A 7071-nucleotide genomic window follows, 5' to 3' on the forward strand; every position below is an offset into this window, starting at 1 on the left:
TAAGTATATCATTTATATCATTTTTTTTACCAATGTCTACCATTGAAAAAGAATAGCTCAATTACCCCCATGATTTTCTTCTCCCTTCAAGAACTTCATCCATTTGTTTCTTTAAATATGAAACTAGTCATCTTCATCAACAACTAAAATGGGTGGCCAGTATTGCACCGTTACTCATTGGAAGTAACAATACCGTCATACTAACAGTGTCCTAAAATTATTAATAAGTGTCCACAAATTCTAACACTCACCAAAATATTTAATCTCCCCACAACAAACACCATCGGTCATGCCAGCCATAATAGTCGTAGGTGCTCTCTCTCCAACCACCCCCCCCGGGCTCCCCCTTGCAGTTTTATATGGTCCACCAAGGGACGTATCCTCGATCTTAATAGATCATAACTGCTCATATTTATTTGTAACCCCTATATAAACTGTCGTAACACACAAAACTTAAGTATGAACAAGATTTACTCTCTTTTTTCCTCCAGCAGTCATAGGGTGACTAGAGATCCGTTGCTCAAGGGCCCTCGAATTTATTATTTGGGATGTTTTGAGAGTATTGTATTTTTGTGTGATGGATCAAAATAGGTTAATGGTTGGGTATGTGGTTTGATTGGTTGATTCAATGTAGGTTTGTAACAAAAGCAATGGTTATATAAAAAATGAAGTTCCTAGAAAATAGGAGGAATCAATCTACTAGAGCACATCTCCTCTTACTTGCCCTAAACCTTAAACCTTGAAATCCTAACTCTAAACCCTATTGCCTCCATTCAATAAAAAAAGGAGAGGACTTGTGTGATTCATTTTGCTGATTTTTTGTTCAAGATAGAATTCCAAAAAATAGACCAATCCATACTTTGAACTAATAACTATAGAACATAATAAGAGCGTCGTCTAATTCAATTCATCATCATGAATAGCCTATGTAGCTTTTGATAACTCTTCTAGCCATGCATTCTTTGGAAGCTTTGAATTCTTTCCAATCTTAGGCCTTGACTCACCCACCATGGATGAACATTAAAGAAGAACCTTTAGGTTTCCGGGACATTGAATTCTCATCATGGTTGTGGTAATATCTGTTCCTCTTCAAATTTTTGACGATATGAAAAAATCAAAAGCCCCGCCATCAAAATCTATGATGTCCCTATTCAATCATGGAAGCGCAAATGCCTTAAGTGTCCCCTCTAGTCAAGAGTTGAGCCTACCAATCACTAATCAATATATTTTTCTCTCATGTGTTTTTTCATTTATGGTTTGATATTCTTGTACTACAGGAACCACACCAATCCATCCTGGTTATAGCCTAGCCTTACTATGCTTACACATGAGCTCCCATTCTAGATTGTATTGGCAAAATCAATAGGGAATTGGCTTCAAGTGTAGATAGGGTCAAATATGCAAGGAATGCAAAGACACAGACCCCTTCCTTCTCTTTTAGATGAATGGAGTGGTTTAGAATTGCTCTTCATGGACAAACTTGGGATTTGCAATCCAAGGTAAGATCGGTTCAGGATCATTGGGTCTTTTACTATCATAAGAATGTGCCATTACTCAAAAAGTACTTCTAGGTAATTGCCCCACATATTCTATAACTATTTATGTGAAAAAGAAATCATGTGCCAAAGGGGATTCTTATTTGTACATGTGGTTTAGAGTTTCGCATCTTGTGCTCACTAGCATGTATGGATCCCCCGACTCTAATTGCTTTTCGCCTCTTCATATTTTTCAATTTTTTTTATAAAATCTTGGATCTTGTTTGCAAAGGTGAACCATCAGGAGGAAAGTTAATGAATTATTAATCTCAAAGACTTAGTGCGAACTCTCCCAAGCCCAAACCAACCGCAACTTTGAGATTTTAATTTGTTCTATTAATCATGCAAATCATTTTATTACTATAAGTTATTAATCAGTCAATTAGATACCTAAGTAAAGTGTGGAGATCATTTTACTTCTGCAAACTAGATATTCATGAATATGGAGACTTGATTGCATTAGATAAATTAACGCCCTTTCAATTCTTTTTCTCTTTATTTCAAAAAAAAAAAATTTGTACTTTGTAGGTAGTCTTAGTCAATTTTAAGTTAAGCCACTAATACGCAAATGGTGGTAATGTGAGTGCAAAAATAAGAATTTAATAATCAATAATTAAAGAAGTAAATAATTTGCTAGAGATAAGGAAAGAATATAAATATCTCAAGCAAGCGAAAGCAAAAACTCCATTAACTCCAACACGCTAAGTGTTCTGCAAAATGTTAACAAAACAATATATGCATGGCCTAAACATGATTTGTAAATGCAATAATGATTATTTCTTTTTGGATTTTTCTTGTTTAACAAAAGATTAAACTATATGCAATGCAACCTATATGTAATTTTAATGATGTGAAAAAAGGATTACTTATGAATTAACCCTATTATTTAACCATGTGAAAAAAAATTGTGTTTTCTTTAAAACACTAAACTTTAGGACACTAGAAATGACTTAATGACTTTTATTTAAAAAAAAGTAGTGACCTAATGATGAAGTGATAAGTTTTATATCTTCTTTTACGATACTTAAATGATATGCATTACATGAGATGCATGAAATGTGATTATTAATGGTGTGATTCTATTAACACATTAGCATTAAATTAAATGAGTCACTAATTGACATGTGACTTATAGAAATAAACGTGCAAGTATGTCAATTGAATCATAATGCAATCTGAATATTCTATTTTATATGTAAGGATTATTGTAAATATAGACAAGCGAATCGGATAAAATTAGGCAGAAGGAAGGAAAGGAAATGGGATATCGGATTTATGTAATTCAGTCCAAATATCAGTACTTACATCCATAGAAAGAGCAGCACGAATTCCACTATAAAAACGAGCAATACACTAAAGATTATAATCACTCAGGTATCCAAATACTCATTCAATGTTTCCCCACCCCTCCATTCACCAAATAAGTCACATAGGGTGCGTTTGGTTTAGCATTCCCAATGGCTTTCAATCTTCAAAGCCCATTCGGGAAACACTAGACTATTTGGTAACCATTTTGAAGTAATTTTCAAGTGAAAGTCAGCATTAGGAATGTTGAAAGCCCAATGCTAGTAGGATTAGCTTTGAGCTTTTAGCATTTGGCCAAATGCTAAAACTTTTTTTTATTTTTTCCAAAACTATCATCACTTATTCTTCAAATTTCTAATTTTTCCCTAGTTATTACTTTTTTAAATGCCAAAATAATGCTAAAAAAATCAAAATTATATAATTACTAAAAATTTAATATATTTTGGTCTTTTTAAAAAAATTATTTATATAAATTTTTAGCATTATTGTCAAAATGTATATTTAAAAAGTTACATACATTATTTTTTTTTTTTTAATTTTAACAAATAAAAATTAAAAAATTCCGATGAAGAGTTTGGTCTTTTAAAAAAAAATATATATATACATATGTATTTGATTTTATAGCATTATTTTCAAATTTATTTTTAAAAAATCACATACATTATTTTTTCAATTTAAAAAATAAAAAATAAAAAATTTCAATGAAGGATTTGGTCTTTTTTTAAAATTATATATATTTTTATTTTTTAGCATTATTGTCAAAATTTATTTAAAAATTTGCATACATTATTTTTTTTTTTCAATTTTAAACAAATAAAAATTAAAAAATTCCAATGAAAGGTTTGGTCTTTTTAAAAAAAATATATATATGTATATGTATTTTTTTTAGTATTATTGTCAAAATTTATATTTAAAAAGTTGTATAAATTATTTTTGTCAATTTTAAACAAAAGAAATTTAAAAAAATAATATATTAATAATGCAAAGGCTTTTCAAATGTATTTTCTACCAAACGGCATTTCTCTCATAGTTATTTCTCAAAGCATAGTTTACCAAACGGCATTATAGTGTTCAGCACCTTACAATTCCTAGTGAAATCTCACTCAAGGAATTACACAATTTTACTCACAAGAATTTATCTGGCTAAATCACTTTGGTGTAATTACAACAATACTCAACCATCTCTGCCACCAAAGAACTTGGTGCACTCTCTTCTCTCTGGCCACCAAGGACTTGGTGCACTCTCAGCCACTAAAGGAACTTGGCGCACTCTCGGCCACCTTGGCACAATTCTTGTCCTACATCAGTCACTCTTTTATAATAAAGAAGAGAGAGTCTTCATCATTCAATGGCCATGACCATTGAATAATCGGTATTGCAGTTCATGATGTTCACATGAGAAAGAGACATCTTGTACGTTGACCTTTCTTCCCAAAGTTCAGAAAGTCCACCTTGTATTTTTTAAGATTAACTCCATGCAACTTCCTTTTTCATTCCTCTTTCGATTGAGGTTTCCATATGCTTCTTTACACGAATTCCTTCATTTAATATACAAATAGAGGAATTTCCATATTTGCTGCTTGAGCAAATCTCTTGACTCCAATTACAGCTCCACATAGAGCCAAGGAAAGAGAGTCAATAAAACACGTAGGTTTTCTCCACTGCTTTTCTACACATGCAAAGAGACAAATAAGTGCAATCTTCTTCTTCTCACAATTGTGGCTAAACATAAGTGCAATCAATAGACTCTCAAACATATGCATCTAACGTCTTTGGGACGAAACTTGTTACTGTCTCATGTTGAAATTCATATAAGCTATCCTGCTTGATTCCTCTCATTATCACGAGGGCACCTCAAACATTCTTCAGAACTCCACCTTCTGAAAACACTTGCAACCAGCTAAGTCTAGGGCACCCAAGGAAATTAAGTTCTTTTTCAATTTTGGAACTTGTCTTACTCTAATCAATGTTCTCACAATACCATCATGCATTCTAATTTTAACATCATCAATACTCACAACATCACATTTAGCGTTGTTCCCTAACTAGTCTTTATCACTACCCATGCACTGATAAGTGATAAACCAATTCCTATTTTGTGTAGCATGAAATAAACAACTAAAATCCATTATCCATCTATCAAATGACGAATTCTCAGTGACAGACAAGACACAATTGACACAATTAGAATTATTCTCAACTATAGCTATAACATCATCTATAGACTCAACGCTAATTTTTTTATGCTTTTCATTTTTCAGCTTAAAATAGTCTCTTCTACAATACCCACTCCTACCACAATTCAAATGACAACTCCACCAACCATAGATTGATTATGTATGTTCTTGTTTATACTACTTTTGCTTACAAATGTACTAATTATTTCTCTACTTTCACCTACTAAAGTAGTAGGTACAAGTTTACTAGATTGTTTCATACGAATATCTTCACTTAGAATAAAATCACATACCTCATCAAATGTCAAGCTTCTTGACCCAAAGGAATTACTAACAGTAGTAATAGTAGTATTCCAATTATCAAGGAATGAAGATAATAAAATCAAAGCATGAACTTCATCTTCAAAGTTGATCTCAACCAAACTCAATTGGTTAGCGACCTCATTGAATTCGTTAATATGCTCAGCTACTAACGTACCTTCACCCATTTTTAAGTGAAATAGACGTCACCACAAATAGACCTTATTGATTGTAGAGGATTCTCACCTTTCTTTCTTCCATCATTACCGATAAGCTTCACATCAGCCAACTCTACCTCTAATACCAATTGTTGTGAATATAGACAAGCAAATCGGATAAAATTAGGAAGAAAGAATGAAAGGAAATCGAACATTGGATTTATGTAGTTCAATCCGAATATCGATATCTACATCTACGAGGAGAGCAATACATAATTCCACTATAGAAATGAGCGATACACTGGGATTAAAATCACTCAAGCATCCAAACACTCACTCAGTGTTTCCCAACCTCCCAATTATGCTAAATAACTCATAGTATTTAGCTCTCACAATTCCTAGTGAAATCTCACTCGAGGAATTACACAAATTCTACTCACAAGAATTTATCTTGCTAAATCTCTCAAATGTAATTACAACAATACTCAATCCTCTTGGCCACCAAAGCAATTCTCCTCTCTAGCCACCAAGGACTTGGCGCATTCTCCTCTCTGGCCACCAAGGACTTGGCACACTCTCAGCCATCAAAAGAACTTGGCGCTCCTCGACCACCTTGGTGCAATTCTTATCCCACGTCTCTCGCACTCTTTTATAATGCAGAAAGAGAGAGTCTTCATCATTCAATGGCCATGGCCATTGAATAATCATTATTGTAATTCATGATGTTCACATGGGAAAGAGACATCTTGTACGTTGGCTTCTCTTCTCAAGTTTAGAAAGTCCACATTGCATTTATTAAAATGGACTCCATGCAACTTTCTTTCTCATTCCTCCATCGGCTAAGGCTTCCACGTGCTTCTTCATGCGGATTCATTCATTTAGTATACAAACAGAGGAATTTTTATAGTTGTTACTTGAGCAAATCTCTCCATTGACTCAGATTATAGCTCCACATAAAGCGAAGGAAAGAGAGTCAATAAAACACACAGGTTTTCTCTACTATTTTTCTACACATGTAGAGAGATAAATGCAAAATGAAATCCATACACAATCTTCTTCTCACAATTGCAGCTAAACATAAATACAATCATGTGTTGTTGGACCAAAGAAGAAGTCCCACAAAATCACAAGGTCGAGTTTCGTCCAGGTTCAAATTCGAGACATATTTTAACAATGCATATTGAAAATTCATGAAAATAACAACAAGCAAGGATTAAGAGTTTGTGACAATCGTGCAACCATTGAATACCGGCTTACTCGAGCAAAACTTATGAACTTCTACGAAGCAACATATATTGATGTCATCTAAAAACATGACTAACTTTCTGTTTTTTTGGACGAACTGGACTTGAATGTTGGTAAGATTCATCATGAATTAAGCAATAAACCTTATATGATAAACTAGCTGAGGCAACATCTTGATATTTATTTCATAAAACCTTTTCATAAAACCTTGCGCGCAGAGAGAGAGAGAGAGAGAGAGAGAGAGAGTACTATGTGTTGGTGCTAACAATACAACCTAAAGGATTAATAGGTTGTTTGAGAACTATGAAAAATATTTGCAAAAGATAAGAAGTTCAGCTTTAAATATTGGCA

The sequence above is a fragment of the Eucalyptus grandis genome, chromosome 7 (genome assembly GCF_016545825.1).
Source record: "Eucalyptus grandis isolate ANBG69807.140 chromosome 7, ASM1654582v1, whole genome shotgun sequence".
Classification (NCBI taxonomy): domain Eukaryota; kingdom Viridiplantae; phylum Streptophyta; class Magnoliopsida; order Myrtales; family Myrtaceae; genus Eucalyptus; species Eucalyptus grandis.